The following is a 10,589-nucleotide window of genomic DNA, read 5'->3' as shown; positions in this document are numbered from 1 at the left end:
AGGATCTCAGCCCTGCAGATCCCTACACCAGGCAACACTTACTCCAACTGAATTAGCCAGAAAGGTCTGGAATGGTTAATTGGAATTATTTAGCCATAATGTTTTGCCCATCTCCTCCTCCTCTGCCTGGTGTGGTGTTCTCCAAACTGAATTCCTTTAACAGGATCCAATATGCAGCAAAACTCTTGGTCCAGAGAAGTGTTTCACTTGGGGTGTGGCAGGGGAGCTCCCAGGGACACCTTTTGTGTCCCCCTCCTCTGCCCAGCACCAGCAGGAGGCAGGAATGGCAGGGGGGGATTCCTTCAGCCCAGGGCTGTGGGATGAGGTGGGATCACCCAGGGAGCAGAGCTGGGCCAGGATCAGCACCAGGAGCTCCCTGGGCAGCTGCAGCTCCCTTCCCACTGCCCACCCAGGACCATCTGAGCTGGCAGAACCACACAACCCCCTGAGCTGGGAGGGACCCACCAGGGTGTAGCCACATTTCTCCTCACAGAGAAAAGCAAGAGTTCCCAAGAATATTGCTGAGGTTCACATTCCCTGAAATATTCTTGGGAAATCGTGCCTTGCTTTTCTCTGTGAAGAGAAATGTGGCTGCACCAGGATCATCAAATCCCACCCCTGTCCCTGCCCAGACCCCCCCAACCCCACCCTGGGCATCCCTGGCAGCGCTGTCCAAAGGCTCCTGGAGCTCTGGCAGCCTCGGGGCCGTGCCCATTCCCTGGGCAGCCTGGGCAGTGCCAGCACCCTCTGGGGGAAGAACCTTTCCCTGAGCTCAGCCTGAGCCTCCCGAAGCTTACCCAACCCACACAGCCCTTGTGTGGGTTTTTTGTGCCCATAATTTGTGTAGAATTATGGAAGCCTTTCAAATAACTGGGGAAAGCTGATTTTGCTTAGGCCAGTAGACCCCAAGCTCTAAACACCACCCAAACCACGGCAGATTTTTCCCTCAGGGGATGTTTCCACCCAAAGGAATAAACACAGAGGCAGCAAAGAGCCCCTTCCTGCAACAGCACAGCGCTGGCAAAAGAGCAGAAGTGCAATGCCAGCAACAGGGGCTGTCACCTCCCAGAGGTGTGGACACAACCCTCATTGTGAGGTGCTCCAGATGCTTAAAGGCAAAACTTTGCACTGAGAAACCCTGAAAGCATCGGGCCCCAGGGCAAAGGATGCAGTTTGAGGAGATGGCTCGCCTCTGAGAGCACTTCTGGGGGCCCTGTGGGGCAGGAGGGGCCAGCACAGCAGCTGGGAGGGCATTGAGCATCCCAGGTACACCCAGGTCTGTCCCAGCTACACCCAGGTCCATCCCAGGTACACCCAGGTCCATCCCAAGTCCATCCAGGTCCACCCAGGTCCACCCAGGTCCATCCAGGTCTATCCCAGGTCCATCCAGGTCCATCCAGGTCCACACAAGTCCATCCAGGTCCATCCCAGGTACACTCAGATCCATCCCAGGTACACCCAGGTTCATCCCAAGTCCATCCAGGTCCATCCCAGGTCCACCCCAGGTCCATCCCAGGTCCATCCAGGTCCACCCAAGTCCATCCAGGTCCATCCCAGGTACACTCAGATCCATCCCAGGTACACCCAGGTTCATCCCAAGTCCATCCAAGTCCATCCAGGTCCATCCAGGTCCATCCCAAGTCCATCCAGGTCCATCCAGGTCCACCCAGAGCCCTGAAGCCCAGCCAGCCCCTGGGTTTTACAGCCCCTGCAGCAGCAGATTCACTGCACAGGGACACAGGGATGGAAGTTCCCAGCTAATCTGGTGCTCTTTTCCCTCAGTACAACAGCACTTCCAGAAAAAATATCAACTGAAAAGAAATATCTGTTGAAACAATGGAGGGTGATTTCCAAGGTAGTTTCACAGCAGCAGCTTGGTCCTCTCACAAACTGATATTGAACCAGGCTTGCTCTTTATTTCCCCCCGGTATCTTTCCAAGTTTTCCTCCCAAATCCCTGATTTTCCACTGTCTCCATGTGTGGTAGGGAAGTTCTCCTCTCCCAAGCATGCCCAGGACCCAGCACCTCGTTAATTGTTAAGGATTTGGTGAGGGTTTCAAAGCCAGAAAGCCCAAAGCACCACACAACCCATGGGGAAGTTATATTTATGTGTAGATTTAATATCTAGGTTTAGATTTAGAATTAGGTATTTACATCTATTTATATTTTAGATATTTATATTTATATTTTAGATATATTTATTTATATTTTAGATATTTCTATTTGCAATTATATTTCTATTATTTCTCCAGTGAAACTGAGGCATGGGGAGCTCTCCCAGCCACGGAGATGTGCTGTGGGGAGGGTGCCTGGGAGGATGCACGGCACTGATCAGAGCTCTCCAAGGGCCCTTGAAACATCCCAGACCTTCCTGGGGGTGAGCGAGGAGCCAGGGAGGGATCCAGCACCGACCCCACCAGCCCCGGGCAGGGCGGGGTGGGGCGGGGCAGGGCGGGGCAGGGCAGGGCGGGGCGGGGTGGGGCGGGGCAGGGCAGGGTGGGGCAGGGCAGGGTGGGGTGGGGCAGGGCGGGGCAGGGCGGGGCAGGGTGGGGCAGGGCAGGGTGGGGCAGGGCAGGGCGGGGCAGGGCAGGGTGGGGCAGGGCAGGGTGGGGTGGGGCAGGGCGGGGCAGGGCGGGGCAGGGTGGGGCAGGGTGGGGCAGGGCAGGGCAGGACAGGGAAGGGTGGGGTGGGGCGGGGCAGGGTGGGGCAGGGCGGGGCAGGGCAGGGTGGGGCAGGCCTGGGTGGGAGAGGGTGGGGCAGGGCAAGGCAGGGCGGGGCAGGGCAGGGCAGGGTGGGGCAGGGCAGAGCAGGGCAGGGCAGGGTGGGGTGGGGCGGGGTGGGGCAGGGCAGGGCAGGGCAGGGCAGGGCAGGGCGGGGCAGGGTGGGGCAGGGCAGGGTGGGGCAGGGTGGGGCAGGGCAGGGCAGGGCAGAACAGAGCGGGGCAGGCACACCCGTGTCTCACAGTGAGCAGTTTAACACCACCAGTCCAAGCCGACCATTTACAGCCCAATGAAGGTGGGAGAGCTCAGGCGCAGCCTCCACCAGCTCCAATTCTCTTTTGCCACCCACTAAAATCCGTCCTTTTGGCGTTTCTCCCCTGGGTGCCGGCGCTGAGCACCAAATCCCTGCGGGCGGAGCCATCGGCTCCTGCTCCTTCCCCGCCCCGGGCAGCTCCAGCATCCCCGGCAGGGCGGGCTCCCGCTCCCGTCCTGCTCCCCACACAGCTCCGGGGGTTTGCACTGTCAGGAAAATGAATCCACAAACACCAGAGGTTTATGTCCAAAAAGGAGGCAGAGGAGTCCTTTTACTTTATTCCAATAAAGGGAGAGCCATGGGGATCTCTCACATTTTTGGAGGATGCAGCCTCCTTTTTATCCCAATTTCCCAGCCTCATTTCCCTCCTCTCTTTCCCCATGGCTGAGGTACTTGAGAGGTTCAGACTTCCAATACACCTGACACCAGAGATTTCCCTCTAATGTTCAACCCTCCCTTTTATTTTTTAATTCTTATGGAATTAAGAGGGTTTCCCCATTGTTTCTTTCACCTTTCAATGTCCAATTTCATTTATCAGCAAACCTAAAGTTTATTTGTAAAAGCAAATATCTTTTTCCATTCATCAATCAGTGGAATCCTTCCCATTGCTTCTTTTCTCTCCCAGTGTTATTTACCTACCAGCAGACCCACAGCTGGTTTGGAAATACAAATGCCTCATTCCTCTCAATACCAGGGCAGAAAAGCAGCTCCCTGCAGCAGGAGGGAAGCTCAGGCATCAGGAGAACAAAATGCCACAGAAGTTCCTCAACTTCTTCCAGCTCAAGCCTGTGTCAAAGGGATTTTCACAATCTAAATGAGAATATTCTCCCCATTCCCCCTTTATTCATTTATAAATTCACTTTGCTAATGGTGCAGGCCGTGTTTGCTGCTCACAAACTCCCAAGTAATCCATTCCAGCTATTTTCCCCCAACAGCTGCACAACCTGAGAGAAATTCTCTTCCCAGCAGAGGCAGGAGAAAAGGATATTTGTCTTATTATGTCTGGGTAAAGCTTATCTGCTTATTTGCTGCTCAGAATTGTATTTACAGAGCACAACAAAGGCAAAGCCAAGTGCACTAATTGCTGCTGCTCAGGTAGAATATTTTCTGCTCACCCTGAGCCCTGCATCAGTGGGGCTTTATACTTTATCTAGCACAAGTGAGCTCCACAGAGGGGTTTTATTATTCACCCATCACTGCTGTTTCATTGCCTCTGTGTCTTCTGAAAGGAGGGAGAAAAACCTCAATGATTTCTTGCTTTTCAAGCCAGGATTGCTGAGGGGTTTTTTTTCCCAGCTTATTGCACGTTGCAGACAAATAAATCACCATTTAAATCAGCCTCATTCTGAGCACACAGATGGAGGCTCCTCCAGAGGGGAAGCTCTCCACATCCAGGTGCTTTCCATCCTCCTCACAGTGGGCTCCACATTCCCAGGCTCCCAAGGGATGAGCACAGAGCAAAAAGCAAATCCGCAGAAGGGAAAAATTCCAGCCCCAAAATGGTTTTGTTTTCTATCTGATCAACACGAAAAAAATCCTCATTTTACCTCTGCTCCAGCTTATTTGGTTACAGAGCATCTCCCCAAGCCTTTGTTCACACAGCAGAGCCCAGGTCAGGCCCCAGCCCCAGCACTGGGGGTTTATGGCCTGGAAGGGGGCTGGAAATGGGGTAAATTGTCACTCTAGGACATGAAATAACACAACATGGACACACTGCTCTTTCGAGGTAAAAACAGACTTTTTAATTTCTGACTTTAACATTTATAGATTTCCAAAAGTGACAGTGGGTTGGAGAGTGACAGTGCCACCTCTCCAATGGCACTGGACAAGCCAACAGTCCATCAAATTTCTCCTTCTCCATAACAGAATGCAAAACAATCAGTTATTTACAGAAAGTGTGTGAGAAAGTTTGTGAGAAAGAGTGTAAACATCAGAAGGCTTAGAAAATCTTTAAAAATCAGGGAGACAGTAAATTGGTCTGAAAAGAGGATCAGGGACTGGCACTTCCCCTGTCCCCACTTTCCTTGGGGAAGGAAAAGCATCCCAAATGCAGAATGCACCTTTGCCATGCCCACAGCTCCCTGCCCCCTCCTGGACCTTCCTCATCCCCAAGCTCTGCTGGGCTCTCAGGAGCTCTGTGGCTTTGCCACCCCCGTGGGAGGGGCAGGGAGGATCCAGAGGGGCAGCACTGTCTGTTCCTGCAGTGACAGAGCAGCAGAGCTGGCAGATGGCTCCCTGTCCAACACCAGCCCTTCCTAACGTCACCTCTTGTCACCCTCGGTGGGTGCAGGGCTCCAGGTGTGTAAACAAAGCCTGGCTTTGCCAAGGCCCGGCTCCCAGGCCAGCTGGGACACTTTGTAGTGGGGAATTTAATCCCAGCTCAACACCAGGCTCTGGTGGCTTCACTGGCAACCCCAGGGCAGGTCTGGGAGAGCAGGGATGTCCCACAGAGAAAGGAAAGGAGCAGGGATGTCCATGGAGAAAGGAAAGGAGCAGGGATGCCCCACAGAGAAAGGAAAGGAGCAGGGATGTCCATGGAGAATGAAAGGAGCAGGGATGCCCCACAGAGAAAGGAAAGGAGCAGGGATGTCCAGGGAGAAGGAAAGGAGCAGGGATGTCCCACAGAGAAAGGAAAGGAGCAGGGATGTCCAGGGAGAAGGAAAGAAGCAGGGATGTCCAGGGAGAAGGAAAGGAGCAGGGATGTCCCACGGAGAAGGAAAGGAGCAGGGATGTCCCACGGAGAAGGAAAGGAACAGGGATGTTCCATGGGGAAGGAAAGGAGCAGGGATGTCCAGGGAGAAGGAAAGGAGTAGGGATGTCCAGGGAGAAGGAAAGGGGCAGGGATGTTCCATGGGGAAGGAAAGGAGCAGGGATGTCCAGGGAGAAGGAAAGGAGTAGGGATGTCCAGGGAGAAGGAAAGGAGCAGGGATGTCCATGGAGAAGGAAAGGAGCAGGGAATGTTCCATGGGGAAGGAAGGAGAGCAGGGGATGTTCCATGGGGAAGGAAAGGAGAGCAGGGGGTGTTCCATGGGGAAGGAAGGAGAGTGGCCTCTCCTCCAGCCCTCTGGAATGAGGGGTTTGCCCTGGAGCCCTCCCTGCAGGGGTGAGGGGGGGATGCTGTGGGATTCCCCCACACCTCACCCAGATCCTGCATCCAACCACGGTGCCACTCCCTGGGACGGCTGCAGAGCCATGGGGACACCCCAAAGATGCCAAAATCCCCGTGGAAAGGCCAAGGAGTGATGGAAGGGGCTTTGCATCCCTCCAGGAGCAAGGAGGGAGAGGAGCTGCTTCACAAAGCCCACCTTTGCTGGGGCTGATCAGGGTGAGACGTGCTGGGGACACCCCTCGTGCCTGATCTCCCTTCCTCCCACTCCCCCACCCATCCCAGAGGGCTGGGGAGCCCTGATGGATTCAAAACCTCCTGGGCATTTCCGTGCTCTGGGGGCTGCTGGGTCCCTCTGATGCCGGGAGGTGACACAAGTGCCACTCCCTGACCGAGTGCTGTCCCCTCCCGTGGCACACAGGGACCTCCAGCAAGACCCTGTGTGTGCCCAGTGCCACCAGCAAAGAGGGAGCCCCAGCAGACCCTTAACCCTGTCCTGAGGGGCTGAGCCCTCTTCAATGACTCTCACTTTGGTTAAACAGAGATTAAAAGGAGAAAGGAGCAGAAACTCAAGTGTGGGGCTGAGCTTGTCCAACCTCCCCTTCCCAGGAGGAGCACACTTTTCCCACAGGCAGCACCCAGCAATATTTGCTTTTCCTGGGAATTCAGGCCATTTCTGGCCTGAGGAAGGGACAGGGAGGCTGAGCCTGACCTCCCCTGCCACCAGCTCCTGTCCCCTCATCGGTGCCACCCCTCCTGCAGCCTCTTGAACCTCAGGTTGGTTCTCTCTCTCCCAGCCAGGACATTGAGGCCTTGCCCTTCCTCCAGTGACAGCAGCAGAGGCTTTTCATCCTGCTTGGAGCAGCAGAAAGGAAATTAAAAGGGTGATAAGGGAGCTCCTTCAGCAGACAAGGGAATATTCTGTGCTAGCAGGGAGATAAAGCAATATTTCTTCCAGCTCTGGCAAAGGCTCAGAAATGAGACGTGGGGTGAAATTCCACATTTATAGGGATTTTATAACTCCTACCTGGGCTGCAGGATAACCATCAGCCTCGCTCACATTTCCTCCTCAGAGGAGGTCACAGCAGCACAAAGAGAGGGAAGGAGCCCATGAAGAGAAGCCAGATTAGCTCCAGTGTCCAGGAGCATTTTGTGGCTGTGCTCGCCCAGGTCAGCCCAGGGCGATGGGCGCTGCCTTTGGGTGCTTTTCCAGCTCCCCCTGTGCAGAAGGAGCCAGGACAGCTCCTCAGCTCGGTGGGCAGAGGGTCTGCAGTGCCCTGTGACCCCCAGGGCTGGATCTGAGCCCTCCATGCCCCATCCCTGCGAGCCCTGGAGCAGGAGACCCTCGGGGACAGCCCCCATGTGCAGCTCTGGGGGAGCCTGACCCCAACAAGGCCCCCCAAACCATCAGCAGCCACTCCTGCAGGGAGGGACCCCATCCCTCAGAGCCCCCCGAGCTGTGAGGGGACGCAGAACCCCAAAAAGGGCCCTCACAGCCCATCCTGCAGCTCCCTGCAGACCCACCTTGGGCTGGGGGTCCCTGACTTCACTGGGGGGAAATGGTGGGAGAAGGGAGGGGAGCAGGGGAAGGAAAGGAGCAGGGATGACCCTTGGGGAAGGAGGGGAGTAGGGGTGTCCATGGAGAAGGAAAGGAGCAGGGATGTCCAGGGAGAAGGAAAGGAGCAGGGATGTTCAGGGAGAAGGAAATGTCCCTTGGGGAAGGAGGGGAGCAAGGATGTTCCATGGGGAAGGAGGGGAGCAGGGATGTCCCACAGAGAAGGAAAGGAGCAGGGATGTCCAGGGAGAAGGAAAGGAGCAGGGACATCCCATGGGGAAGGAAAGCAGGGGATACTTCATGGGGAAAGAAAGGAGCAGGGATATTCCATGGAGAAGGAAAGGGAGCAGGGATGTCCAGGGAGAAGGAAAGGGAGCAGGGATGTTCCATGGGGAAGGAAAGGAGCAGGGATGTCCAGGGAGAAGGAAAGCAGGGGATGTTCCATGGGGAAGGAGGGGAACAGGGATGTTCCATGGGGAAGGAAGGAGAGCAGGGAATGTTCCATGGGGAAGGAAGGAGAGCAGGGGATGTTCCATGGGAAAGGAAGGAGAGAAGGGGATGTTCCATGGGGAAGGAAGGAGAGCAAGGGATGTTCCATGGGGAAGGAAGGAGAGCAGGGGATGTTCCATGGGGAAGGAAGGAGAGTGGCCTCTCCTCCAGCCCTCTGGAATGAGGGGTTTGCCCTGGAGCCCTCCCTGCAGGGGTGAGGGGGGGATGCTGTGGGATTCCCCCACACCTCACCCAGATCCTGCATCCAACCACGGTGCCATCCCTGGGACGGCTGCAGAGCCATGGGGACACCCCAAAGATGCCAAAATCCCCGTGGAAAGGCCAAGGAGTGATGGAAGGGACTTTGCATCTTCAGCAGAGCCGAGGAGAGGCGGCTCCAAAGGAAAAGCAAAGGCTGGAGCCACGAGCAAAGGGAGCCCTGCTGCCCCAGAGCTGCAGCAGGTGCTGCCAATGAATTAAAAGGGAAGGAATCTCCTTCGAGCAAAAGTAAAATTGGGGCTGCAGCCAGGCTGAGCACGGAGCAGTCAGGGCAAAATATTCACGTGAAATTAATTTTGCCACATTAGAATTGGCATACCCTTCAAATGAGGAGTCCCAACAAGGCAGGGCCAGCAGTGAGGGGGGTCAGCAGAGGGGCTGGGGTGGCTTTGCCCACATTCCCTGGCTCCTGACCCCTCAAATCCACAGCAGACTTTTTTTGGGGGGGCATTTTGGCCTCTCCTGTCCTTGAGCTGGGGCCTGCAGGCATTGCAAAAATGCCTGTGAAAATAAACACCCCCTTGCCATCCTTAGTGCTGGAATACAAAGCTGTGTTCATTTAATTATTTGCAATTGTTTGCACAGAAAAGTGAAGGAATCCCCCAAAAGTGCTGGGGGTCACTGGGGCTGTGTGTGACTTCTACCAGGACCCCCCTCCTGTGACCCCAAAACCTTCCCACCCTCCACCCTAGGGAAATGCTGACTTTGGGGAAATCAGGCCCAGCAATCAGATTTCTCTGGGGTTTTTCCACTTCTCCCCTTCAATTAAAGCACATTCTTTTAATGACAATGTTTAATTATGCAGTATTGGGCTGTGTTATTGTCATTAACCCGTGGTTAAACTGTCTGGAGGGGCCAGGGGTGCTTTTGGGGGCTCTGGGGGTGAAATATTTCACAATTCCAGCAGCAAATTCCATCATTTCTCACCCAACCAACCCAACCCAACCCACAGACAGCACAATTTATTCACCACCTGCCCAGGTTGGGAGGGGGACCAGGTCCCTCCATGTCCCCCCAATCCCAGCTGGCACCAGGCAGGGCTTTGGGAATATTTGAAACCCTTTAGGAATATTTAAACCCTTTAGGAATATCCTAACCCTTTAGGAATATTTAAAAACATGTAGGAATATTTTAACCCTTTAGGAATATTTCAAAACCTTTAGGAATATCTTAACCCTTTAGGAATATTTTAACCCTTTAGGAATAACTTAACCCTTTAGGAATATTTTAACCCTTCAGGAAATATTTTAACCCTTCAGGAATATTTAAAAATCCTTAGGAATATCTTAACCCTTTAGGAATATTTTAACCCTTCAGGAATATTTAAAAATCTTTTGGAATATTTTAAGCCTTCAGGAATATTCAAAAATCTTTAGAAATATCTTAACCCTTTAAGAATATTTTAACCCTTCAGGAATATTTAAAACACTTTAAACACTTTAGGAATATCTTAACCCTTCAGGAATATCTTAACCCTTCAGGAATAACTTAACCCTTCAGGAATATTTTAACCCTTTAGGAATATTTAAAACCCTTTAGGAATATTTAAAACCCTTCAGGAATATTTAAAAATCCTTGGGAATATCTTAACCCTTTAAGAATATTTTAACCCTTTAGGAATATCTTAATCCTTTAGGAATATTTTAACCCTTTAGGAATATTTAAAACCCTTTAGGAATATTTAAAACCCTTCAGGAATATTTAAAAATCCTTGGGAATATCTTAACCCTTTAAGAATATTTTAACCCTTTAGGAATATCTTAATCCTTTAGGAATATTTTAACACTTTAGGAATATTTAAGACCCTTTAGGAATATTTGAACCCTTCAGGAATGTTTGGATGGGATTTGGCAGGCAGTGCCTCAGAGCTGGTCTCTCCCTCTGCTCACTCACAGCACCCCCAAACCCAGCCCTGGCAGAGCCAACCCAACCCCCCAGAGCTCCGTGCTGGGAACATCCCCAGGGATTGCTCCAGGCAGATTCTCCCCTCACCTCCTTCCTCGCTATTTTTGATTTTATTTTTTATTTTATTTTTTTATTTTATTTTATTTTATTTTATTTTATTTTTATTTTATTTTATTTTATTTTATTTTATTTTATTTTATTTTATTTTATTTTATTTTATTT

Source organism: Fringilla coelebs (genome assembly GCF_963513975.1).
Source record: "Fringilla coelebs genome assembly, chromosome: 21".
In the NCBI taxonomy this organism is placed as follows: Eukaryota; Metazoa; Chordata; class Aves; order Passeriformes; family Fringillidae; genus Fringilla; species Fringilla coelebs.
Note: the sequence above shows the minus strand (reverse complement) of the source record.